Genomic DNA, 26,270 nt, shown 5'->3' on the forward strand with positions numbered 1-26,270 from the left:
GATATGGCACTACAGCTCTTCAATTAGCGTCGACATCATTGTGAGATCATTTCTGTCCTATTTTTTTCCACAGGCAGACAGCTATTACCTGCATTCGCAGTTCACTGGATTTTGTCGTCTTGTATATATTTTGTTTCCCTATTTTTTCTTCCCCTACTTGTACATCTTCATGGCGTAGCATCAGCAGCATTAGTGTACTTTGCCGCGCGCTGAGCGCCCTCCCCCATACTATCCACGATGCGCGGTTCTTTTACAGCTCAAGGCGCCTTCCTCTTTAGCTTGGGTCTCGGCCTCACAATTTTTCCGCCGATTTCAAGAGCTGGATAGGCGCTTGCGGGTAAAAGTCGCCGTTGCAACCGAAAAGCGAAGCGTCGATTACAATAGCAACTTAGTGGACAGCTATGCGAAGTAAGAATAGTAATCTTATTAAACATGTGCTCTTCTAAACATAGGCAGACTAACTGAATTAACAAGCACTGTCACGCAAAAAAAAGTAAACATGAACACATCTCATTCGATGACCGCGGGAAGTCGCTGTGAAAACGCTGGCATGAGGAAAGCCGGCAGCAATAGCGAGCGAAGTAACATTTGTGTGTATAGCTTCAACGAAAAGTGAGCGCCGCGAACACACAGATACACAAAGGTACAAGCCGTGGATGCACATCGATTCTGTCCGCCAACGCAGATCGCTCTCATGATATGGCCGGGCGACCGTGCACAGCCGCCACAGGCGCAGTTGCAGGCGGACTAGGACGTCCACTCTGCAACGACGGTCGATTACACCATGACGACAATTGGTTGGTAATAATGATAGGACGGCGATTGCGCGATGGCAGTGGCATTAGGACAATGCGGTTACGTAGCAGGGATAACAGTAATGTAGCATTACGAAAACATGGTGATGGCATAACCTCAAATGCATGACAGCAAATGAATAGCGACGATAGAGTGATGACCATGGCCCGACGACTACAGCCTGATGGCGATGGAATGGCCGTAATATGAATACGGCAGCGTAGTGAAAATTATATGTTGGCTATGAAAAGACAGCAACGGAATTATGGCGGTGGCGTAACGACGGTGGAGTGACGACTACAATGTGACTATGCAGTGGCGGAAAAAGAATTAAGGTGGTTGTGCAATGGCGGCGGCATGAAAGCAAGTAAATTATCATGAGAAAATAGGTTGAAGAAACCACGATATGACGATATGACATGGCGATCGAAGAACATTTGCGTTAGGGCTTGAACGGCGCTTACGTACATCACTTGCCACACGTGGCCACGTGGTTTTATCTACATCGGTTGCCAGTTGCAGTAGACCTTGTTCCGGCCAGTAGTGCAAGTGAGCAGCTTCATATATATATCCACAACGATATCCACATAAATCACTGCAGCGTGCCATTTCTGCTAGTGTGACAAGAGATCACTTCCTGCGCCAATGCTCATCTTTTGACGCTGAACGATGAGCTGTGCAAGCTCGAGTCTGCAGCGATGACACAATCTGCTAAGAAAACGTCAAGGGACCTACGCGTCGCAAGCATTTTTGCACGCATATGGCAACAAACGCCTTATTCCATATATTCAAGGCGACTGAACTATATATGAACGCTAAAGTCTGTTATCCAATAATTCTGTGCGATTGCATTTGCACTACATGAGTTCTCATTATTTTTGCAGTTTTTTGTCGTTGGTATCTCTTCTTACACATTTAACCATGCCCACATATAAAGGAGCCCCCCCCCCAACTGGGTATCTATTGTTATAATCTATATACCATTTCCCCTTCGCGTCTCTTTCTCGCAACGCATATGCTGACTCAGGAACGTTGCCAAATAAATGTTCTATGTTAAATGAACAAAAGAGTATAACGCAACAAATTGCCTTTACTTTAGGTAATACCTGGTAATCGGTGACGCCAGCGAAATTCGTCGGCTATATGTGACATAGACTGTCCATGGGATTAGCCCACTTTGCTGTGATCATAGGAAGCTTGCTCGTTAAGATTGACCATGAACATGATGGAATGATTACGACTACATTGACGACGTCTTGACGTCGATATAATTATCAAGAAAACTACTAGTCATTTGCACAACGAAGACAGTATGACGGTTACGGCATAAGAATGTCAAAATTCTAAAGGACTGACATTGGTATAACTACGACAGCGCGCTGACAGTGGCGTGAAGGCATAGCGCCTACTGTGTAACGACGGCTCTATCACTAAGGTTCGTCACGAGCAGCGTGCCAAAGAGCTAGAATGAGGACTGTAAAACAACCGAGGGGGCGTCCCGACGAATGCCTACAATTGCGTGACAGTGACTGCAGGTAAAGATGCAATAACTACTATGGCATGAAAACGGTGATATAGCCCCGACTACATAACAACGTCGCAGTGATGATGATCGAATAAAAAAGATGCATCGTGGAGTGGAATTTCCAAGGCGTTATGACTACGACATCAAAACAGTGGATGCTGGCTGTGAAATTATGACCATTGTATATGGCCCATAGCCCCTGAACAATGACGTGAGGACATTGGCATGACGGTGATGGTGTGATGAGAGGACGACAGAGATATTATGTGAATCTGAAATGGCGATGATAGAATTACCACTATTGCTGGACGACGATGGCATGAAACAAAAGTATGCCGATGACAGAATGACGATGACGCAATAACGAAGGTGCCTTAATGACAACTGACGGATGATTCCATGATCAATATAGAAGGGAGAAGAAATGGCGATATGGTATTGAGTAGGTGGCATGATTACGGTGTCATAAGCCTATTCACTAACGTTTCAGAAATGATGTCAGTGGTATGACGACAGCGTGACGACGACCGCATCAGATGATTTGACGAAGTTCGAATGACCTCAATGAGACGACCAGGACGGCATGGCGATTAGGAGCACATACCTAGGAGCCTAAGCTAGTAGACAGCATCGGATAGATAGATAGATAGATAGATAGATAGATAGATAGATAGATAGATAGATAGATAGATAGATAGATAGATAGATAGATAGAAAGATAAAGAAATAGATAGATAGATAGATAGATAGATAGATAGATAGATAGATAGATAGATAGATAGATAGATAGATAGATAGATAGATAGATAGATAGATAGATCGATAGATAGATAGATAGATAGATAGATAGATAGATAGATAGATAGATAGATAGATAGATAGATAGATAGATAGATAGATAGATAGATAGATAGATAGATAGATAGATAGATAGATAGATAGATAGATAGATAGATAGATAGATTTTCGCACACCTTCAACTTTACCTTGAGAATACGTGAAAATGTAAGAGCCGGAAACGCAGCAACTTGCGGTTACAAGATGGTTAAAATGCTAGAAACGGAAGGCAATGCTATTGAAAAATTTACAATAGAACCCAGCCGAGTACTCCTAATTTCATGCCATCACAGCCATATAGGCATAGGAGCTTACTTGCTTTATTTTGCCTAAGTGATTTTGTTGAAAGACAAGTCGCATTCATATCAAGGTAAACAAAATTACCGTGGTCCACTTTCTCTTTCAAACAGCAAAGCGTGTGGAAAACCTAACCTTCATGGACAACTCTACACAATGTGGTATATTCAAAATACAACCGTCCATCACGTCAGGTAAGCACTCAATCAAACTGTTACTGATGCAAGATGTATTGTTCAAGGGGAAAAATTACAGTCTATGTCAAAGAAGAAAATTTATCCACCATGAGAAGAAAATTATCGAAAATTCTCGCGGCTTGTACCAGCTACAAAATGATATACCTAAAAAGGCTACCACCACCACTTGACAATTTTGACGTGGTTAGTTCTCTATGGTCGCGTCATCATCAACGACAATGTGTTCTTGTACCGCTATAACGTATAGCTCTTCTGAATTATTTCTACTCTATTTCCTCCGATTCCACGATTGGTTAAATATGTTTTATGCCAGGTCCACTTCACCTACTTGTCACACGACAGCATAAAACCACGGAATCTCACCACGCCAAATTTACATGTGCAAACTAAAATGCATTATTTTGCCGCAAACGAAAGCACCCGCCGTGGTTGCCCAGTGGTTATGGTGTTGGGCTGCTGAGCACGAGGCCGTTGGATTGAATCCCGGCTACGGTGGCCACTTTTCTATGGGAGCGAAATGCGAAAACACCTGTGTACATAGATTTAGGTACACGTTAGAGTACGCCAGGTGGTCTAAATTTCCAAAATTTTCTACTATGGCGTGCCTCATAATCAGCAAGCAGTTTCGGCACTTCAACCCCATAATTATTATTTTAATGTCGAAAAAAAAAAACTCAACCGTTTTTTTTTAAGTTGGAGACTGGCTCTGTTTTGAAAGGAACGGATTGTCACAAATTATTGTCATAGTATGCCAACTTTGGTACAGGCCAAAGTGTAGAAGGCTGTTTCATGACCTACATGACATGCATATCATGACATGGGTTGCATATCATGACAATAATGTCACGACCTATCGTTTATGTGCGTCATACACTCTTGTCATACTGTGGCTATTGTGGTGCATACCAAATTAACAAAACGAATATGAGAGCATCAAGACTGTCGTAGTAGCAGATGTTCAAGAAATGCTTCGTGTTTAGATCAATTCTAGGCAGATAATGTGACATTGTGCATAGAGGCAGTCATGTATCTACTACGCTGTAGTCTAAGAACCGGTTTAAGCATGTCTACGCCAAATGATGAGAGTCCAACAATAAATGAATGCCTGGATAGCGATCATAAGGGCATAAGCTTAACCTGTAGAAGAGACGCCGACGCAAGACAGGAAGAAACAGCAGAAAAGCACCAAAAACAATATGAACAGCAAATAGCAGATACGACCAAATGCGTGAACGAGAACCTGAATGTTATTCCGACTGCAGTTGGGGGTTGCAACGATTCATAGACGTAGTGCAGCAAAGGTAACCCAAACATGGATAAAATATTGTTGCAGGCAAAAGTGGGAAACCACGCATGTACAGGAACTAGAAAATAAAGCATGCTATTAAAGAGCGACAGCATGCGCATAGAGATGATCCAGAAGAAAAATACTTCGGATTGGTCTAGGAAAGGTATTGCTTCAATAGAACAAGTACTGCGAAGACGAAAGAGTGGCGAGCGAAGTAGTGTAAAAATAAAATTATTGACCACAAAAACTTGGGTGCTTAATTTAAAAAAAAATGAAGGCGCATGATGCAGTTCACATAGTCATGAGGAACTCTGGCAGTAGCAAATAAAAATTTGCATATGTTCATACAAGATGAAAATGGTAACATCTCCAAAGCAGACAACGAACTGCAGTACATGATAGCCGTTAAGACTGATAAGTACGCAAGAAAAAATTCGCTACTCTTCTGACGCTTTCATCATGCCCTCCTCGCCTGCTTTCCGCCTCATTGTCCCATTGCACCCTCCTCCTCCGCATTTGTTGCAAGCTGTCTCCGCCATTTTTTTGCAGAGATTAATTTATTTTTGCCTACCTAAAAATTCTTTGCCGACTCATTCAAATAAAGCCAAATCATCGCTATAATATGCAGGCCGTGTATTGGTCGCCTATTCGATCCGTATGTGTTTCATTGGCAAGCGCACCTGGCAACAGGTATGCCAACCTGCGTCATAAGCCTTGCAATAAAAATACTCCTTTGCTTCCTTGCTTGCCGGCAACCATACTTTGAACTGCATGCATTCTCAAGCGCGAAAAAGAAAAGCTCGATTTTGCGTGCTCCGCTCAGCAGCTTCGCCTTCATTCGTGAAGAGGAGCAAGCAAGGCTATTCAAAGCAAAGCATAGACCTAGTCGCTGAACATAGCCCTGAATGAACGCTCTTTTTGTTCAAAAAAATATTCACCGGCAATTGCGATGTTCCCTAATGTGAGATTTGAGCGCAGTTCCTCTGATGTTTTGAATTCCACTCATTGCGTCGCTCGCTGTTGGGAAAGAAAGCGGGAACACGGGAAAATGTGCCCAGGGCAGAGCGCATTCTCAAGCTCGTTTCCTAGCGGCGGAGGCGTGGACGAAGTAGCGCGTGTCATGCGGGCCCAAAGCAGACGCCAGCGCTTTGCTTTTATATATGGAATCTGTGGACGCGCTCGCCCACCGTTCGCCCCATGATTTAGCAATGACGTCATCGGCGCACTACGGAACTTCAGTGTCCCCCTATGTGCTTCTGCGGAGAGCAGAGTTGCGTATAGGCACAACATTATGTTCCAGCTTTGCAGTGCAGCCACTAGTTGCGCACGCAGGAGGCAAATGCACAGTAATGCTCGGCAAATGCTCGGTAAATTTTCCAAGCACTCAGGAAGGCGACACTCTTAATGCAGACTATGATCGAAGCACTGGCGTAGCCGTAGGGAGATAGGCTTCCAAGTCCTCAAAGTTTTTCGTTTGTATGTACATATACACAGGCGCGTATACAATTACCTGCGCGAACGTACATACATGGGGTAAGACCCTTCCCCTTAAATAAAGAGTTTACTACGCCCATGGCTCAAACAGCTCAAATGTTGGCGTGCAAATTCGGAACAAGAAGCGACGCGGTGTTTTTCAACATGCATATGAAGTTTCCTCGCAGAGGCCGGAAGGCAAGAAATGTTTTAAAGGTGTTTAAAGGAAACTTCACACACGTAAGGTGGGCAATTATTTGGGCCATTTTTGCTTCCCAAACCAGGCGATTACTAATCATTGCCAAGAGAACTATCGTTCCTGCAGTTATTTCAGTGACCATTAACAGAACGTCATTTATCACTAACTGTCGATCACAGTGGCTGCAGATTTTCTTTATATGCAATGCAGACACGTGAATTTAGAGGCATTTCAAATGTTCACATGCACATATTTTATGCAAAGCTCATTTTTACGATTATTCATACCGCAGATTTAGCAGCTGCTTCATAGCAGCAAATCTGCAAGCAGAAAAAGGTTCGAGATGAAGGAGCTTCTAGACCAAACTTATTCGGTACAAGAACATGGAAGACTAATGGCCGCTGGCACCATGACAAGTACGCTGGTTCTTGGAACCTTGGAGGGACATCACTCAAAGCAACTGGAAAGGGAATATGCTATTAAGAGTAGTAACATGGTATTTTATTGCACTAATCACATTATTATGACACGCCTGCAAAGTAATTATTCACGCACAAAAGTCGCAGATAAAAGCAGTTTCAGTGATAAGTAATCACAACCGCAGAAACGTGCGCAATATTCAACAACTTTGCTTTGTCGGATACTTAGCAGAAGCCCGCGAGGGTTGTACATATAAAACGAATGATGTAGTGCAGATGACAACCATCTGCATGTCTATATATGACCCTCCATCCCAACATGATACTGCATGACATTAAGGTCAATTTACTATGACACAGCGAGTATTCAATATACACGCAAGTTTATACGTTTCTCATTTCGCCTATTGCCGACCGAGCAAGCAAAATATTGTAGGCGGTGAAAGCTGAAGCTGTCAGAGCTGTTTCACAAGCGGGAGCACGTGAATATTTTCCTTACTACAAGACGATTTACACTTGCACATCAATCAACGTTACATGAAAGATCAAAACGCCGACGAATAATAATATAAAATATAGGGGAGAGAAAAAAATAGCACGCAACGAGCGAATTTTATGTGCGAGTATTTACTCTGGTTAGAACACATTGTTCTAAACCTGCATGTTCAGAACAATCGTACAAGCAACAAAGCGAATTGGGCCGCTTGGAGGGTTAACATCCCGGGCATACATGTGCTGCGCGAGGTTCGCACTGCATACATCGAATATTTCGAAGCAGCGGTTCGTCACGTTTCTGACTCAGTAAAGTTCCTGACTGCAGTCGCTATCTCTTTATCTTCTGCCATCGCTCCTGAGCGTGCTCAGTTTCAATAGATTTATTCTTACTGCGCAAAAGGATTGAAACGTAGATGTTATATGCATTGTATACCTTGTAGCAAAACTGTATTATCGATAGTAACTCGCTTATTCTTGTGAACTGTCAGGAAACGTTCAGCCACGGCCATTCGTGTGCTGTGGGTGTAGTCCGTTATATATGGTGCCTATAAAGTGCACACAAAGTCAAGTGTGCGAGCACTCACTTATTCCTGATACTTTGGTGACAGAGTGCGCTTAAGTTTGCGTTCCATTTGGGTTACATGTGCGTAGATAACATGCCAGAAACTTACGGTGACCGGTAGCGGCGCTAGTCTTTTTGTCATTGTTTAACGAGTGGTACTAAATCTTGCCGACGTTCCGGAGTTGAAGTCCTTTTTTTGAAGGTTGCTGATACAACGATGGCTAACGACCAAATTCTTTTATTCCCTGGGAAAGTCGTGCATGGTGACGGGCCGCTATCACACGCTGTCCTCACGTAGCAGCGGCCCGAGAGGTAGGTCACACAGAATAATTTCATCCCTCAATATGCCAGTCACTATTTTTGCAGCCAAGTACTGTATACGTCTTCAATCCACCTCTTCACAATTTGCAGCACGATTGGAACATAGTACGAAGCGAAAACACTTGCATTCCCGACAGCTGATCACACAGAAGTAATGTGGAAGCGCTAATCGCTTCGTATTTGCGTGCTCTTGCTGAGGCTACGCCAGGCGCGCCGACGAAAGTGCCATATCGTTTCTCTTGAACAAACTGTTCCCCGAAAAGTTTTAATACAGGAATACGACGGCACCCGCAACTACGGCACCATTTTGTAGTCTCGTGCGGCTTTCTGCTATTCTTCTCACCCTTTTCCCATACTCTGCTTCTCTGCATTCGGCCTCGTGTTTTCATCCGCTTTTTGGCGGCTGTCTCTTCGATATCGCCTTCTTTCATGCCCTCGCAATTCCCTTCATTCGATCTTTCATCCTTCGCTGCGCTCGTCCGCTCCGTAATGCCCATGCTCAGCGCAGGAATGGGCGCTCAAGAGCTGCACTGTAACATGAACATAATGTTACTAGAGGCGCCTCAATTACACGGCTCCATCGGCGGACGTCCCACACAGCCCTAAATACAACGGGAACACCCGCTCCACATTTTTCTTTACCTGCCGAAATTTGTGAAAATCCGCGACTGAATACGGCACCTCTACCTTTCGCACTTACTATTCTGGGCGCAGAGCTCCGCCTCTACTGGTAGTGCTAGAGCCTTAATAGGCAGCTGGTTCTAGTAACATTGCCTAAGTCCGCCTGGCTACATGTGCATACATATGGCAGCGAAAATTGTGAGATAACTGCATATTCAAAAATCCCTAAATAATTCCAGATAAGACTCAATAGACCTAATACTCCTAGATTTAGGGGGTTTGAATAACTGCTGCACAGGAGGTCACCCCAGCGCACCTCCGCCTACACGGAGTAGGTGGAAGTGCTGCTTCGCTTCCTCCACGAAGCTTCGCCTCCTTCCTCCTTTCCCACTTGGCTCAACACTAGCTAAACTTTCCTCTAGGTGGCGTTGCTTTGCCCCTACGCCGAGTGCACTCCTCCGTACTTTCCCCGGTGCACAATTCTCTACTCCACCTCCAGTCATCTTCCTCCTCAGGCGCTGGCTTCCCTCGCGGCTTCAAACACAGCTTCGCTGTCTTCACATGCGGGGTATGTACGCTTGCGCGTAAAACATTGTAATTCAGGCTGAAGCAGATCCAGCCACAGAGAAGCGTTAAACCTCAGAATCTCAGTTAGAAACTTTTTACTCAAAAATACCGCAAAAAATGTCCGTAACACCATGGCGCCAATAGGAGCAGATGGAAGTTCAGTGCAGGTAATGAAACAGCTGCACCCTATAAACAGGGGGTAGTTAGCTAGTCCCATAAAGCAATGTGAAGAAACAAATAAATTTGCGTTATCTATCAGGGGATAGGTGGTAAGATTAGGATGAACTGCTGCAGTCGAGTTACAGTAACGTCGATGGTATATAAAATGGCCATACAAGGCCGAAAACTAGAGCTGTCGAAGTGGTTACAGAAAAATGATATACTAGGGGAAACTACAAAATAGATAGCGACCACCCAAAAGCTTAGAGAATAATGTCTTGTACTAATTACGTGCAAGATTCCAGCAGCTTCCTAGCAGAGTTAATGAAGCAGAAGGACTTCACAACCGGTGTCGTGGCTGCCACTCTTTACTGGCCACTGAAGGGTGGAAATGACGGCAGGGCGCTTGAATCAGCAGTGAGTGCTGCCGTCGAAGATGGTACCGGCATTCCAAGTGGTGAAACGGCAGCTTCGAAACAGTTGCGGATGGAGCAGGAGGCTCAACAGCGCGAACGGAGATAAAGTAGATCGTTGACGTAGTTCCGTACGCTGGCGCTGTAGAAACAGTGCATGACTACGCGCATAAGAGCACCGAAATCTGCACAATGAAGCAGAAATATTGTCACGTGGTGCAGAAATATTGTCACGTGACTTCGTCGAACTGACGAAGATCCTCCGCCGCCAACGAAGACGACGACGAAACGATCTCGACGACATAACAACGACACGCCGCCGTCCCGACGAAGTCAGGAAGGCAAGACTACACCGACGAACGACGACTTCACGACGCGACGTTCCAGCTTCAGTTCAACACGACGCAGCCGTGATCCGACGCCACGACCTAACTACAACGCCAGACAAAGAACCACCGACCTCGACGTGCTTCTCGACGGACACGCAGTCACTGCCTTAGTCGACACAGGGGCTGATTACTCCGTCATGAGTGGACACATCGCCGCCCAGTTGAAGAAAGTTAAGACTACGTGGGAAGGCCCTCAAATTCGAACCGCTGGAGGACACCTCATCACGCCGTCTGGAGTCTGCAGGGCAAGAATTACCGTTCATGACCGGACTTACCCTGCCACCTTCGTTATCCTCCAACAGTGTTCACGAGACGTCATTCCTGAACCAACACGGCGCAATCATCGACCTGAAGTCGAAGTCAATAACGCTGTCGGAAGATCAAGCGATACCGCCGGAGAGCCCTCGTAGTCACCACGCCTTGAGGGTTCTCGAAGATCAAGTGAGCATCCCACCTCGCTCCAGCATTGTCATTTCGGTCGGCCCCGAAACACCCGTTGATGTTGAAGGCGTCATCGAAGGCGACCAACGTCTACTGCTCGACCGTGAAATTTGCGTCGCAAGAGGGATCGCTCGACTGCACGGAGGAAACACGAAAGTGTTGCTGACAAACTTCAGCCAGGAGTTCAAGCACATCAACAAGGGCACGGCGATCGCATACATCGAGGAATTTCAGGAAACCAGCGATGCGTTTGTCCTCTCGGATTCTGTTGCATCTACCCCGACGACCGTAGTTCCCGAGCCAGACTGCGACATAAATCCAAGTCTCCCCGTGATTAAGAAGCAACAGCTCAGAAGTCTGCTTCGACGATACAAAGACTGCTTTTCAACGTCATCGAGGATTCGACAAACCCCAGTCGCAAAGAATCGCATAATAACCGAAGAATGCGCTCGACCACTCCGCCAGAGCCCTTACCGAGTTTCGACGCGAGAACGCGAAGCTATATAACACACCAAGTCAACGAAATGCTGCGCGACGACATCATCCAGCCGTCGAAAAGCCCGTGGGCGTCTCCAGTTGTTTTAGTGAAGAAAAAGGACGGAACCCTACGTTTCTGCGTCGATAATCGTCGATTGAACAAAATCACGAAGAAAGACGTATACCCCCTCCCACGGATAGACGACGCATTGGATCGGCTCTGCAATGCTTAATACTTCTCATCGATGGACCTCAAGTCTGGCTACTGGCAAATAGAGGTCGACGAAAGGGATCGCGAAAAGACCGCCTTCATCACGCCAGACGGCCTCTACGAGTTCAAGGTTACGCCATTCGGACTGTGTTCGGCACCTGCAACGTTCCAGCGCGTCATGGACACAGTATTAGCAGGACTGAAGTGGCAGACCTGTCTCGTTTACTTGGATGACGTCGTCGTCTTTGCCGGGAATTTCGACGATCACCTCAAGCGGCTTGCAACAGTACTAGAAGCCATCAAGTCGTCAGGGCTTACTCTGAAGCCGGAAAAATGCCGCTTCGCTTACGATGAGCTTCTGTTCCTAGGCCACGTAATCAGCGAATCTGGTGTCCGTCCAGACCCGCAAAAGACAGCTGCCATCGCACAGTTCCCGCAACCCATCAACAAGAAGGCAGTGCGTAGGTTCCTTGGCATGTGTGCCTACTATAGGCGCTTTGTCAAGGACTTTTCCCGCATCGCAGAGCCGCTAACACATCTAACGAAATGTGATGTCGAGTTCAAGTGGGAAACACCGCAGGCCGACGCATTTGAAGAACTCAAACGACGCATGCAGTCGCCGCCGGTACTTGCGCACTTCGACGAGTACGCAGATACAGAAATCTATACTGACGCCAGTAGCCTAGGCCTCGGTGCCGTTCTAGTCCAGAGGAGAAACGGAGTCGAACAGGTGATAGCTTACGCTAGCCGGTCGCTGTCAAAAGCGGAAGGCAACTATTCTACGACCGAAAAGGAATGCCTCGCCATCGTTTGGGCTACAGCTAAATTTCGCCCTTATCTTTACGGCAGGCCATTCAAAGTCGTCAGTGACCATCACGCGTTGTGTTGGCTAGCGAATATAAAGGATCCTTCAGGACGACTCGCGCGGTGGAGCCTCAGACTACAAGAATACGACATCACTGTCACCTACAAGTCCGGACGAAAACACTCGATGCCGATTGCCTATCACGCGCCCCCATTGACCTGCCCCCGCAAGACGACGAGAATGACGACGCCTTCCTCGGAATGATAAGCGCGGAAGACTTCGCTGCACAGCAACGGGCAGACGCGGAGCTAAAAGGCCTCGTCGAATATTTGGAAGGGCACACCCACGTTGTCCCCAGGGCATTTAAGCGCGGATTATCTTCCTTCACGCTTCAAAGCAATCTACTCGTGAAGAAGAGCTTCTCCCCAGTCCGCGCCAACTACCTTCTTGTTGTCCCGTCAGGACTTCGTCCAGAAGTATTGCACGCCCTACATGACGATCCGACCGCTGGACACCTAGGATTTTCCCGGACACTGTCAAGGATACAAGAAAAGTATTATTGGCCGCACCTGACCGCCGACGTCGCCCGTTATGTCAGAACATGCCGAGACTGTCAGCGACGCAAGACACCGCCGACAAGGCCAGCCGGATTACTACAGCCAATCGAGCCTCCTTGCCGACCATTCCAGCAGATCGGGATGGACTTGTTGGGACCCTTTCCGACGTCAACAACCGGAAATAAGTGGATCGTCGTGGCGACGGACTACCTCACCCGCTTCGCTGAAACTAAAGCACTGCCGAAAGGTAGCGCAGCCGAAGTGGCGAAATTCTTTGTCGAAAACATCCTGCTGCGACATGGTGCCCCAGAAGTCCTCATCACCGACAGAGGAACGGCCTTTACAGCGGAGCTCACCCAAGCCATTCTGAACTACAGTCAGACAAGGCACAGGAGGACAACGGCCTACCACCCGCAGACGAATGGTCTTACGGAGCGGCTGAATAAGACCCTCGCCGACATGCTAGCGATGTACGTGGACGTCGAACACAAGACGTGGGATGCGGTCCTGCCGTACGTAACATTCGCTTACAACACGGCGGTGCAAGAAACAACACAGATCACGCTTTTAAGCTGGTTTACGGCAGGAATCCGACGACGACGCTCGACGCCATGCTGCCCCACGTCACTGACGAGGAAAATATCGACGTCGCTAGCTATCTCCAGCGCGCCGAAGAAGCCCGACAGCTCGCCCGCCTGCGGATAAAGAACCAGCAGAGGACCGACAGCCGACACTACAACCTCCGACGACGCTTTGTTGAGTACCAGCCCGGTGACCGTGTTTGGGTTTGGACCCCTATACGCCGACGAGGACTGAGCGAGAAGCTTTTGCGTCGCTATTTTGGACCGTACAAGATCATCCGACGTATTGGTGCACTGGACTACGAGGTCGTGCCAGACGGCATTTCGCTGTCACAGCGGCGCCGCTCACGACCTGAAATTGTCCACGTTGTGCGGCTCAAGCCGTACCACCAGCGTTGACGAACTTTGGCACTTCGCGTAACTGACCTTTGGACTTCATTTCTTTTCGTTGTTTTGTTACTTATGTTTAATAAGTGTCCCTTTGTGTTTCGCTCTCTTTGTAGCATCGGGACGATGCTTTTTAAGAGGGGGGTATTGACACGTGTATTTATATTTATCGGGCGACCAGGTTTCACCGCCTAAGAAATCTTATCGCACAGCGCGGGACGCGCCTGTATGTATCCGAAGTTTCTGGAACGTTATCGATGCTTCTATCCGCTGTCTGTTGTCGCCGAACGTTATGTTATCTGATTTCATCATCTGACGCGAATGGTGTAGAACTTTGTGGAAGGCACGCGGGTCCGAACGATTAGTCTGGAACATTCGAAGACTGCTCTATAAAAGCCGACGCGCTTGACCCGCTGATCAGATTTTCGACGATCGCCGACCATGTTCGCCGCTATCGTTGTGCTATAAGTGTAACCTGTTTTGTGGGCACAGGTTCGCCCAATAAAAGTTAGTTTTGTCTATCACAGTATTGCTACTGTGTTCTTAACGTCACCACCACGTGACAATATTCACAACCGGTCCTATGGCTGCCGCTCTTTCCTGGCCACTCAAGGGGAGAGACGATGGCCGGCCGTTTAAATGAGCAGGGAGCGCTGCCGGTGATGATGGTACCGGCATTCCAAGTGGTGAAGCGGCAACTTCCAAATAGTTGCGGCTGGACCAGGGGATACAAGAGCGGGAACGGAGAAAAAGTAGATCGTTGACGTAGTTCCATGCGCCACTTGTGGAGAAGCAGCGCATGACAACGTGCAGAAGAGCGAAAAAGTCTGCAAAACGAAGCAGAAAAAATTCACAACCGGGCACATGGCTACCGCTGTTTGCTTGCCGCTAAAGGGTAGAGACGACGGCCGGGCGTTTCAAGTAGCAGCGATTGCGGCCGTCGACGACGGTACCGGCTTTCCAAGTGGTGCAACGCCAACTTCCAAACAGTTGCGGCTGGAGCAGGAACTGAACGGTGGGAACGGAGGTAAAGTGGATCGTTGACATAGTCCCGTTCGCTGGCATCTTAGATGCAGCGCATGATTAGGCGCAGAAGAGAGGCAAAATCTGCACACAGAAGCAGAAAAAATCCACAACCGGTCCCATGGCTGCCGCTCTTTCCTGGCCACTGAAGGGGTGGCCAGGAAAGAGCCGACGGCAGCGCGTTTCAATCAGCAGCTAGTGCTGATGTCGAGGATGGTACCGGCATTGCAAGTGGTGAAACGGCAGCTTCCAACCAGTTCCTGCTGGAGCAGGGATTGCAATGTTGGCTTGTTGGTAATGCATCTTCAGCGTTGTTGGCAATGCATAGCGCTGTGTCTGTCCCTATGTGTCTTCTTTTCTCCAGTCTTTTAATCGCGCTACCGTACTCCCCTTGATGGGCCAGGGCGTTTAACAGCGGGAACGGAGATAAAGTAGATCGCTGACGTAGTTCCATACGCTGGCGCTGTAGAAACAGCGCATGACGTCGCGCATAATAGGGCCGAAATGTGTACAATGAAGTAGAAAAAATTCACAACCGGTCCCATGTTTTCCGGTCTTTCCTGGCCACTGAAGGGGAGAAATGACGGCCGGGTGTTTGAATCTGCAGCGAGTGCTGCCGTCAACGATGGTACCGGCATTCCAAGTGTTCAAACGGGAGCTGCAAACAGTTGGCGCTCGAGCAGGGGGCTCAACCACGGGAACCGAGATAAAGTAGATCATTGACGTAGTTTCATACACTGGCACTGTAGAAACAGCGCCTGACTACGCGCATAAGAGCGCAGAAATCTGCACAATGAAGCAGCGAAAATTCACAACCGGTCCCATGGCTGGCACTCTTTCCTGGCCACTGAGGGGGAGAGACGACGGCCGGGTGTTTGAATCAGTAGCGAGTGCTGCCATGGACGATGGTACCGGCATTCCAAGTGGAGAAACAGCAGCTTCCAAACAGTTGCGTCTGGGGCAGGGGGCTCAACAGTGGGAGTGTAGATAAAGTAGGTCGTTGACGTAGTTCTTTGCGCCGGCGGTGTAGAAGCAGAGCATGACTACGCACAGAAGAACGGCGAAAGCTGCACAATGAAGGAGAAAAAATTCACAACCGGTACCATGGGTGCCGCCATTTCCTGACCACTGAAGGTGACAGACGACGGACGGGTGTTTGAATCTGCTGCGAGTGCTGCCGTCGACGATGGTACCGGCATTCCAAGTGGTGAAATGCCAACTTCCAAATAGTTGTGGCTGGAGCAGGGGGCTCAACAGAGGGAACGGAGATAAAGTAGAACGTTGACGTAGTTCCATGCGCCGGCTCTGTAGAAGCACCGCATAACTACGCGCAGAAGAGCGGCGTAATCTGCACAATGAAGCAGGAAAAATTCACAACGGGTATCATGGCTGCGGCTCTTTTCCCGCCACTGAAGTCGAGAGACAACTACCGGGTGTTTGAATCAAAAGTTAGAGCTGCCGTGGACGATGGTACCGGCCATTCCAAGTGGTGAAACCGTAGCTTCCAAACAGCTGCGACTTCAGCCGATGGCTCAACAGCGGGAATGGACATAATGTTGCTGATGTAGTCCCATTCGTTGGGACCGTAGAAGCAGTGCATGTCTAGGAGCAAACAGAGGCGAAATCTGCTGTACAATGAAGCAGAAAAAGTTCTCAATTGGTCCCATGGCTGCATCTGCTTCCTGTCTACTTTATTCGAACCTTAAACGCCACGCTTACCATGTAGGTTCTTGGTGACCATATAAATTGGGACGAAATGCTAGCCATTTTTTCCTACACTTACAACAACGCCGCTCAATCTTCCGCATGATCCTCCCAGTGCTTCCTTGTTTATGGCCTGTACTCGTCCTCCTTCATGGACACTGTCCTCCCATATCGTCATGATGCCTGGGAATCCACGACCCTGTCTGAAGTCACCATCTATTCTAAGGAATGCCGCCACCTGGAGCGCTCAGTTACCTAGCAAGGCCAGGCCCACGAGAATAACTGTCATGACCGCAGCTGCTCCTCTCTCTGATAGATACTTGGCACATAGGTGTGCCTCTAAGCTCCTTTTCCGCTCCTTCTATTTCCACAATGTTGCTGCCTAAGTATAATTGTCCTTATCAAGTTATGTGGCAGACGTTCTCTGTCAACGACGTCATTGAGCCAGACCCTCCCACACTTAGCCATGTACGATATAACGGCGCCGCTACCTCCAAGCACTTCACGTCACATGGATGAACCCGCACTATTCTTAAGTCGTCGGCTCGTCTCCTTTTAAGTTAATGTGTAAGCCTCTATGGGTGGGCGGCACTTCTCATGGCATCACCCACAGGCAAAATTGTGGCCTAATCCCGCAGGCAGTGCAATGCAGTGCATGCCCGCACTCAGGTGAAGCAAGTTTCAGCCCTCACCAAAGTGAAGCGAAAAGCGCACTTACACCATACATGCATACATACATACATACATACATACATACATACATACATACATACATACATACATACATACATACATACATACATACATACATACATACATGCATGCATACATACATACATACATACATACATACATACATACATACATACATACATACATACATACATACATACATACATACATACATACATACATACATACATACATACACACCATACCGATTAGCATTCGTTTCAATAAAGAACAAGCGCAAAACAGGGATCTCAACCACATAATTGATAAGGATCTCCTGGTAACAAGGCGAAGCACGTAGCGTTCCCCGCACACAATTGCTGTTGCGTGAGCGGCCGTGGTTACAGCAGCATATCCTTTCCTATACAAGAGAACCAGAGTAGCATCTGAGTTCATTCTTGTTGCAGCACTGTTGTGGGTTGACAATGCTTATTACTTAGGATTCCCAAGGAGCAGAGTCAATAGGAGGAGCAGCAAAGGGAATAGAAAACAGTAATAAAATCATCGGTGGCATGCTGTCAAAACTAGCTTCACTTCTGTTACTGCCATTACTCTAAAGCAATAGAGCATTGCATAACACCCTCAAGAGTTGTACTGGTGGGTTTCATCACCACCACTGGACATCCACTTTTGCTGCGCCGTGGTGGTGATTGAATTTGTTTAACTGGAAATTAACACGGACACGTGCAAAAGATGTGGAAGAAGGCTCTTGTCGGTGCACGCGCTCTGCGTGGCAGAGCGCGTGCACCGACAAGAGCCTTCTTTCGTGTCGCTTGAACGTTGTGATAACTCACGCCTTCATCCCGACGTGTGCTTGCAATATATATATATATATATTGTTACAAGCACGGGGAAAAGGGGTTTATTTAGGCGTGCGAGAGCAGGAACGGCAGGCTACGAACAACAGGAATGGCCGCTGCACAGTCTTCGTTCTCTTCTTCCCCCCTCTTCTTGATCCCCGCGTCCCTTTGACGCGCTTGGACGTAACATACCTCCCCTCGCAGACAAAGCCCCCCTGGGCGAGTCAACTAGCTTGTCGTGGCGTGCATGATTTCAACCGTGCGACATGCGCGACTTGTGTCCTAGCAGAACGTCTACCAGTGTTCGTGAGGCGCGCGAGAGTATAGTCCACTTCGCTGACTTTGTCGATGACGACATATGGTCCATCGTAGTTTGCCAGCAGCTTTTGACACAAACCGCGCTTCCTTGCGGGAGTCCAAAGCCAAACGAGATCACCAGGGTTATATGTAACTGGCCGATATCGTGCGTCGTAGCGGGCTTTGGAGTTTTCTTGTGATGCCAAAGTCCGAAGACGCGCAAGTCTCCGAGCCTCTTCAGCGAGGCACAGCGTATCGGCGACCGTAGGATTGTCGTGGTGGTAAAAAGGGAGGACAGTGTCGAGCGTATACCGGGGCGGCCGAGCATATAGAAGGAAGAAGGGGCTGTAGCCGGTTCTCTCGTGCTTGGCGGTGTTGTATGCGTAAGTAATAAACGGTAGAACTTCATCCCAATTCTTGTGATCGGACGCAACATACATAGAAAGCATATTTGTGATCGTGCGATTAGTGCGCTCAGTGAGGCCGTTCGTTTGCGGATGATATGGCGTCGAATGCCTGAGGTGCGAGTTACACAATCGCACAAGCTCTTCCACTATATCCGCCGTGAATTGACGTCCTCGGTCGCTTATGATAACACCAGGTGGTCCATGTCGTAGAACTTTAGCGTGAAGTAAGAAAAGCGACACTTCGGTGGCAGTTGCTGATGGTATAGCCGCCGTCTCGCAATAGCGTGTGAAATAGTCGGCGCAGACAATTATCCAGCGGTTCCCCTTAGATGACTTTGGAAAAGGGCCTAACAGATCAATTCCAACTTGCCGAAAGGGTGAGCTGGAAGGCGGCACAGGTTGAAGGAGACCAGATGGGGCAGTGGTTGGGCGTTTCCGACGTTGGCACTGTATGCAGCTGGCGACATAAAACTCAACCGAATGTCGCATCCGGGGCCAGTAAAAGCGTTCTTGATTGCGATAAAGTGTGCGCACTGTGCCTAAGTGCCCGGAGGTAGGGTCATCGTGCATAGCCTGAAGGATTGCTGGCCGGAGACGCTCCGGCACCACTAGAAGGAAGCGTGCACCCGTGCTTGAGTAGTTCCTTTTGTACAGGAGCCCGTCGCGTACACAGTAGCTGCTTGTTGCACTTGAGTGGGCAGAAGTAAAGAGTGGCTCCAATTTAGTGTCTGTCCGTTGTTCTGTTTTGAACGCATCGATATCTGGAAAAGCGGGTGTCACAGAAGCGACGAGATGATCAAAATCGTCTGCGTCGCAGTCCGTCGTGGCAAGCGGCATACGGGAAAGGCAGTCTGCGTCAGCGTGTTTTCGGCCACTCTTGTAGGAAACAGTGAAGTTATATTCCTGCAACCTCAAAGCCCAGCGCGCAAGGCGACCACAAGGGTCGCGAAGGTTCACGAGCCAGCACAGGGAATGGTGGTCTGTGACGACTTGGAATGGGCGTCCGTACAAGTACGAGCGAAATCGCTGAACCGCAAAGATTACAGCGAGGCATTCTTGCTCTGTCACCGTGTAATTCCGTTCAGGTTTGCTTAATGATCGGCTTGCATAAGCAATCACGTGCTGACGGTCATCATAGCGTTGGACCAATACGGCACCTAGACCAACGCCACTAGCATCTGTGTGGATTTCTGTCGGCGCAGTAGGATTGAAGTGGCGAAGGATAGGTCGAGAGGTTAACAGAAACTTCAGCTGACGAAATGCAGAATCGCACTCGGGTGTCCACTCAAACCGTGCGTCTTTATGTAGCAGATTTGTCAGAGGATAAGCGACGTCAGCAAAACCAGGAATAAATCGGCGAAAGTAAGAGCAAAGACCCAGAAAACTACGAAGTTGCTTCACTGACTGCGGTGCACTGAATGCTTCGACAGCTGCCGTCTTGAGAGGATCAGGCCGGATACCGTCTTTGTCAACAAGATGACCCAGCACAAGGGTTTGACGGTCACCAAATTTACATTTCTTGGAGTTCAGAACCAGGCCGGCGTTTTTGATGCAGTCGAGGACAATATCCAGGCGCGTATTGTGCTCATTGAATGTGCGCCCGAATATAACAACGTCGTCAAGATAGCACATACAGATGTTCCATTTTAACCCACGCAGAATGGTGTCCATGAACCTTTCAAAGGTTGCTGGAGCGTTGCACAACCCAAATGGCATCACGTTGAATTCGAATAATCCATCCGGGGTTATGAAGGCTGTTTTCTCTCTGTCTGTCGGGTGTATCGGGATTTGCCAATATCCTGAGCGCAGGTCCACTGAAGAAAAATAAGAGGCCGAATGAAGGCAATCAATTGCATCATCAATCCGGGGCAGCGGGTAGACATCCTTCTTAGTCACGGCGTTTAATCTTCGATAATCGACGCAAAATCTCCAGTTGCCGTCTTTCTTTCTGACGAGTATGACCGGAGCTGCCCAAGGACTCGAGGACTCTTGTATTATCCCATTTTTCATCATGTCACTCACTTGTTCCCCGATTATCTTGCGCTCGTTAGGCGACACGCGATAAGGCTTTTGCCTGATCGGGCGCGCAGATCCCGTATCGATAGTATGGCGCGTTCGTGACTCGGGAATCGAGAACGCTTTGTCCGGCTGCGCAAAGTCAAACACTGAGAGATGCTTAGAAAGCGTATCCACCAAGGTATGGCGCTCCCTTGTGCTGAGCGACTTGTTTATCATAGACAGAAGCTTTTTGTCCGAGACTTGGCGAAGGTCAGCAGGTTCACACGGCGAGTCTGTTAGTACGGCTACGGACGAAGACGTGTATTCTGTAAAGTAGGCGAGTTTCAAGCCGTCTGGAAGCAGGACGGGTTCGGCCGAGCAGTTGGCCGTCCACAAGCCAGCACGCCCGTTGCCGATGGATACCACACAATGAGGGACAAAAACGTTCTTCTTCACAAGATTTAGATGCATTTGCTCTTCGGAGGCATCGAAACTGTCTGGAACTTCACCGCGACATACAACCGGCACGCACACCGAGGTGGACGCAGGCACAACAGTATCTACAGATACACAAAGTTCACCTTGACTACAAGTCTCCTCTAAGAGCCCGGACGAAACATGGCCATCGACGCAAACTTCCCCCGTGCGACAATCAACGGTCGCACCACACTGCCGCAAAAAGTCGATGCCCAAAATCACTTCGTGCGTCGATCGGGGAATAACTACAAACTCCGTCGCGAAAACTCCACCAGCCAGGGACACTTCAGCAGTGCACACACAAACAGGGCGCAACGACTCGCCGCTCACTCCACAAAACGTTGCAGCCTGGTCCCACGGAAATACAACTTTGCGCCCCAACCGACCTTTAAAACTGAGACTCATTACGGATACAGTTGCCCCGGTATCCACTAAAGCCATTGTAGGAACACCATCAACAAGTACATGCACTTTGTTCTTAATCATAGCAACTGCAGGGGGCATTTCTGTCGATAGCACGTGTCGAGCGACCTCACCCCCATCGGCCGCGCTAGCTAGTTTTCCGGTGGTGAAGGCGAGGATGAGCGGCGCACTGGTGATGGAGATTGACGTAAACGCGGTGCACGAGAAGCTGGCGGTGGCGTCAAACTCCTGTCAGATGCCGTCGAGCGGCTCCGGAAGCTTCTCTGCCAGTAATCGTTGCCAGGAGGGACGCCAGCTGACCAAGAGGTGGTGCATGGCTGTTGAGTTGTCCTTGTAGGAGGTGTGGTCCTTGTTGAAGGCCCCGATCGACGATTCCACGTTGTTGGGCGACGATTGCAAAATCTCGCTATGTGGCCCGTGACACCGCATTGGAAACACACCGGCAGATGCCGCAAATTTCGATGTTCTTGCACGTAGTCACGCATGTTGCTGTCGACTGCATAGCCAGCAGGTGGGTCCCATTCATCATGGCTAGGCATCGGCCGCCAGGAGGCGTGCGTGCGGCGAGGGCGTTGGTCGTAGTCATGATCTTGATAGCTCAGGGTCCCTCTCGTTTGTGGAGTAGACCTATACTCGACGGTCGCTGAGTGAACCGTGGGTTGCCATGCGGTCGAAACGGCCGTGTTTCGCATCTCGTGTGGTAAGTACGCACCAGTGATGCCGGGTGTGCAACGGTACATCTCTTCCCGATGGAGCAACTCTTCGCGAACAATCTGCCGTATTGTTGATGGAAGGTCAACGCACGAACTCGGGTCTACACTTGCCACCGTTGTGACATTCGCCAGGCGACCAAACTTCGGTATTATCCGTCGCATCTTCAGCGTCTCAAAGGTCCTGCAATGGCGAATGACGTCAGACACGGAATCCAAGCTTTCTTTGCCGATCAAAAAATTGTAGACGTCTTCGGCTATCCCTTTCAGCAAATGTCCAACTTTGTCCTCTTCAGACATTTGAGAGTTCACTATTTTGCACAGTTTCAGCACTTCTTCGATATAAGTCGTACAGGTCTCGCCGGGAATCTGAGCTCTTTGCGAAAGCGTCTGTTCGGCGCGTTTCTTTTTTGCGCTAGAGTCGCCAAAACACGCTCTGAGCTCCTCTACGAAAAGCTCCCATGAAGTGAGCGTGTCTTCGTGATTCTCATACCAGACGAGTGCTGTGTCGGTAAGGGAAAACACAACATTGGACAACTGCGCGGTCGAGTTCCAACCATTAGATCGGCTCACCCTTCGGTAGTTTGTGAGCCACTCGTCGACATCTTCTCCGGCTTTTCCTCCGAAAGTGAGTGGCACCCGGTAGCATTGCCACGGAACGCCAGGTGCTGGCCTTGAAGCCGCGTCAGAACCTTCGGGAATCTGGCAGGCGTATTCAGTCATGTCAGGTGATGGTGGCGGAAGTCCGGCAAGTCGACGGCTTCGGCGAAGTTGTAGCAGCGTAGGCTCCGTGGTTACGAGGTGTACCCCGCACCGTCCACCAATTTGTTACAAGCACGGGGAAAAGGGGTTTATTTAGGCGTGCGAGAGCAGGAACGGCAGGCTACGAACAACAGGAATGGCCGCTGCACAGTCTTCGTTCTCTTCTTCCCCCCTCTTCTTGATCCCCGCGTCCCTTTGACGCGCTTGGACGTAACAATATATATATATATATATATATATATATATATATATATATATATATATATATGTATGTATATTTTTTTCTTTTTTTCGGGGGACATGCTTTCACATGCCGGGGCTTTTTCTGAGCAGTGTAGCATTGTCAGTCGAGCAGCCGCACTATGCTAAACTTGATAGAATAAAGGAAGACCTTCGAGCCAGAATATTGTGCATTGCGCCAGATTAAGGTCACACATTGAGTTTATCACTAAAGAGGCACATGTCGTGCGCTGGAAAAGCGAATGAGTCGTTCTGTAGAAGATCAGTTGCGCTACACACCACCTTTGCGATGTTCCGTGCATCCGCTTGGTTTTCGCTTCTTCCTGTACGTAGCACCCTGCTGAGCGTGAGCCCTGCCCTAGAGTATTCTCAAAGCGGACTGACCTGGGGTTACGAGTTCAGATACACACCGCGAAGTTAAATCATTTGTTTGAAGATGAGGCTCTCTTCCCTAGCATAAGTCTGTACACGAGTGGCTGGCATTATTCCGCATGGGTGGCATTCGAACACGGGGACACATGAAATCTAGAACCGTCATCTGATCACGAAATGAAACGCTCTCATGAAACTCATGCTAAAGACTCCCTTGAAATCAGAGTTTGTAGTACGATTAGCCGAAGATCCCTTATTCTAGCACTACCAACATATAACTTCTGCCGTTTTTTTTCAGGAAACCATATTTCTTGCGAATTGAGGTTATTGCGAACAAGGGCCGACCTTATAGTGGTGCCACAAGAGTGCTTACAAAAATTTGCAGAATTGTGTAACAACAACAACACCCTCAATGTGCATCCACAAGGCAGTTCTTGCATCACAATACTGGAATGCGACTTGAAAAAAGATCTGGGAAACCCACAACTCGGCAAACATTTGACTCAAATTTGCAATACCACTTTACCAGGACCAGTCATCGTCGTTGGATAGTGAGTGCCTCTGCTGATATAGATAAAGATTACAAGTTTTGTTATCGCCTCTCCATATTGACAAAAATATATGTTGTACTTTATAAGAGTTATTAAAAAGGTATACTCGCAATAGAAGAAGTACGCTTCGATTGCTGATGCTCAGATATCGGTGAGCTCCCATTGTCAGGAAATGACAAGTTTACTTGCTGCTGCTCGCTGACGTGCACACAAACTTTCGCCTTTTCCCACTGCAGCCAGAGAAGCCATGAATTGTATCCAGGATGTTGTTCTTACAGAGTAGCAGCAACACATACGCACAAATCGGTATATTGATATTTAAAAAATACCATTGTGTACGTAAATGTTTCAGCTGCTGAAAGCAGCGTTTCAGGAAGGGAATGCGCCTGTTCCAGGAGCACGCGAAAAGCGGCAGCCCTTTCTGAATCACTGCTTTCTGCAGGTGTCGGCAGGTGGCGACACAAGTTTATTATTGCACCGTCCTGGCAGCAGCTCGCTTCCCTATGAGTGCCGGCAAATTCGCACTTTCTTAAGAACCAAGCAGCTATCTCAGCCAAGGATATACTAAACGAAATCGACGCCAAAAAGCAATCGCTCTGCAACGTTTTAGCAAGAACAGTGTGGCGGTGAGCGCAAAATCTTTTTTTCAACACCCCCAGAGAAATATTCCGGACTCTTTGGGATTTCTCTGTATGATTGAAGGAAAAAAGTAAGCGAAAAATTCACGTAGAAACTCATCTGACAGTTACCTACGTATATGCAAGCGTTGAGCCACTTGCGCATCTCCACACAGACCGGTTTAATTATCAATCTTATCAAAGGATCCGACTAGTAGACACAAGAGCGCAATTGCGACACGAACTGCTGTGGGCCGCGGCGCAAGGTGAATTCTTGACGCAAACGACCTACTGCAGGTGGGTGCACCAGGTGCGCTCATGAAGTTAGGACCATTATATCTCTTTAACGCTTGTTGGTGCCTTATTCATCCGGGCTGAACCCTTATGCAACGTGATCAACCATGCCCCGGCGGCGGCTGCATATGGCGTGGCCGAGCGGTCAGTGTCTTGAAAACTATCTGCGATGCGGACAGAGAGTGCCGATTGCTAATGGCTTCATGTGCTCTGGCTTCTTGTCCGTTAGTTCGCGATGAGGAGAGGCGTGTGGGCCCCTAACTTAAAAGCTATCTGCGATAGAGGGATATTGTGGCGAGTGCTGATAGCTCGTGAGCGCTGTGTTGTCGAAGCGTAGTTGACGTTGAAGCGCGAAGTGGCAGGAAGGAGAATTCGCTCGACGCTGCAGGTTCTATCCCGAAAGCAGTCGTCTTACGGGACGCATGGACGGACCGTTTGCGTCGTTGGGTAAGCTTTGAAATGTTTACGCATTTAAAAGCGTAGGTAGCTCATGACTACATGCACGCGTACATTCTGTGGCCTCATGAATACCAACACGGACACATTTTATCAAGTAGGAAATCGGCGCTTCCCACGCACTGTATTAATCTATGTAACCAAAACTATACATGCCCTTCGCGTTGATTGCGGATAAATAGCGGTGATGTTGGCGGTGAATGTGTAATTTCTTCAGTGTTTATTTCAGTACGAGAGTGGTGAGTTGATGTTACATGTTACCTTGCTTGTACGTTGCATTGCGTAGTCCAGAGAACACACATGGAGTCGGGTTTTCTTAATCGTTGTTGTGCGTCATTGTTCATAATGCCTGAAAGGCTTGATCGTTATCATTGCCTAACATGAGACATCG

The 26,270-nt window shown here is 48.3% G+C and overlaps 1 long non-coding RNA gene across 1 annotated transcript in view; it reads left to right on the forward strand.

The window, feature by feature from the left end:
* Positions 1 to 24,360, forward strand: part of LOC139050870 (uncharacterized) — a 32,738-nt gene extending 8,378 nt beyond the window's left edge. The window contains exons 2-3 of the long non-coding RNA XR_011509106.1: positions 3,568 to 3,648; positions 24,260 to 24,360. This is a non-coding gene — a long non-coding RNA (uncharacterized lncRNA). The remainder of the gene's footprint in view (positions 1 to 3,567; positions 3,649 to 24,259) is intronic.
* Positions 24,361 to 26,270: the final 1,910 nt, after the last annotated feature.

The sequence above is a fragment of the Dermacentor albipictus genome, chromosome 10 (genome assembly GCF_038994185.2).
Source record: "Dermacentor albipictus isolate Rhodes 1998 colony chromosome 10, USDA_Dalb.pri_finalv2, whole genome shotgun sequence".
In the NCBI taxonomy this organism is placed as follows: domain Eukaryota; kingdom Metazoa; phylum Arthropoda; class Arachnida; order Ixodida; family Ixodidae; genus Dermacentor; species Dermacentor albipictus.